Source organism: Lipotes vexillifer, unplaced genomic scaffold, assembly GCF_000442215.2.
Source record: "Lipotes vexillifer unplaced genomic scaffold, Lipotes_vexillifer_v1.1 scaffold53, whole genome shotgun sequence".
Taxonomy (NCBI): domain Eukaryota; kingdom Metazoa; phylum Chordata; class Mammalia; order Artiodactyla; family Lipotidae; genus Lipotes; species Lipotes vexillifer.
Window position 1 is genome coordinate 2362339 of NW_006791814.1, and position 1956 is coordinate 2364294.

Consider the following 1956-nt stretch of genomic DNA (forward strand, 5'->3'; position numbering starts at 1 on the left):
GGGGGGGGGGGGGGGGCACTGGCCACAGTGACCCCAGTGGGAATCAAGGGTCAAGGGAAAAGTCATGCTGAGTAATCTTAGATCTCCTACATGTTGCCATCTCTCTTCCATTAAGTTCTATAACTTCAGCTAAACAGACCAGAATTTCAGCAAGCATTAATGGTGGCCTCTTTCTGGCAATTTTTAGCTCACTGGCAAATTATCATTTACTTTATCCTTATCTACCAGAAAATCTCATGGGCATCACTTTGTGTAATTCTTGGGACATTATCACCTCCGTTTTAATGAATTAAAAAACTGAGAACCCAAGTGATCAGATCACCTAACCAAGATAGCGGAGCAGGTAAGGCAGGATGGAACCCACATCTGATGCCTTTCAAGACCAGCTCTCCCTTTGGAAAGCTGTTTGCCTCTCGATACCCATTTTCTACAGATCAATGTGGATATATTTATTTTTTATTTGTAGCAAAAAGTGGCAGTGGGACAACAATAAAGGAGTGAGAAGAAAGAGAAGATAGGCCCCCTTCCCTACCACCCAATATAATCACCATTTTTATTTCTCCATGTTCCATTCCAATTTCTATGCGTATACTTAAACCAATTTTTTGTGGCTACAGTAACACACAGACCCAATGTAGATTTTCTTTCCTTCCCTCACTTATTAGATCCAAAGGACTTTGTTTATGTACTATGTGGATTTTACCATCGCTGTCTTTAATAGTGATAGAACAATCCATCAGATAATTACACTAATTATTCTCCGACTGTTGGGCACATGAGTTGTTTGCTGCAATGAACATCTTTGTGCAAATGATTCCAGTCCATCTTGTCTCATATTTTCTTAGGACCAGCTTCCAGGAAGGGGATTATCTATCAAAGGGTATGAACGAGTTATTGATTCTTGGAGTAGAACTAGGAAGTGAAGGGTGGGGAAGGCATTTGGGGGTCCAGGTGGCTAAGGCAGGTGTGAGTTTCAGTTTGGAACTCAGGTGAGAGCTCTGGGATAGACAGGGCTCATTCAGTGTTTTCTTTCTAATTAACTATCTAGCAACAAAGATTCTCCTGAAAGAGAATAATCATTATGAAGCAGAGGTGGACAATATTTTCTCAGTGTGACTCGAAGCAAATCTTCAGGGACAAGTTCAGATTGCCTCTATTATAGCCTGCCATTTGGTCAGAGAGGGAAATTAAGCAGATTAGTCAAGCTAGATGCTTTTCTTTACAAAGCCATGGAGGTTATCACTCAAGGCCTTGTTATCTCAAAGGTGTTTGCAGATTGATTTTTGGATAATTTGTTCCAGGTAGAGAAGCTGGCAGGCAGATAATTTCTGGGCTCATCCTCTGTGCATTTTAAATATATAGACCCTTTGATCACCATTATCAACTCTCCAGAGTTCCCATCAGTCTCCAACGAGGCCCCACGGGTGATATTTTATAGCTCTGTGATGACTCTGTCCAATTCCTTAGTATAATTATTCACAGACCAGCTCTGGACAGAATTAAGATCAGCAGGCTTTAATACTTTAAGGCTTGAGCAAGTGGGCTACATTAAACTCTCTTCCACTGACTTTCCACAATGGTTTCTGCTCTCCTGTTTCAGGCATTAGCAGTAAACTGCTGACCACCAGAAAGAAAATAAAGCATCAATCTTTCCAAATGTTTAGTCCCTTTTCATGTATTTCTGAAGGTCGGTGCAAGTATAGTAACCATCATTCCCTCGAGGATATAAATGTCTCCATCTCAAATGACAAACTAGTTTACACGTCCATGTGCAGACTATCCTTCCCTCTGACCCCTCAAGAGTTGTCATCAAGTATATCCTAGTGTTTCCTGTACTTGGCACCGGGATGCCATCAGATTATTCTTGTTTTTCCTGTTTTTAGTAATTTATAGATTTATAAATGGCATTCTTTAGAAGCTACATGTACTAGTGTTCAAAGAGAAAAAAGCAGGAAT

General features: G+C 40.6%; 1 protein-coding gene across 1 annotated transcript in view; it reads right to left on the reverse strand.

The window, feature by feature from the left end:
* The window catches only part of PTPRT (protein tyrosine phosphatase receptor type T), an 804737-nt gene that overhangs the window by 614696 nt on the left and 188085 nt on the right, over nucleotides 1-1956 (reverse strand). The gene's annotated exons all lie outside the window — the stretch shown is intronic.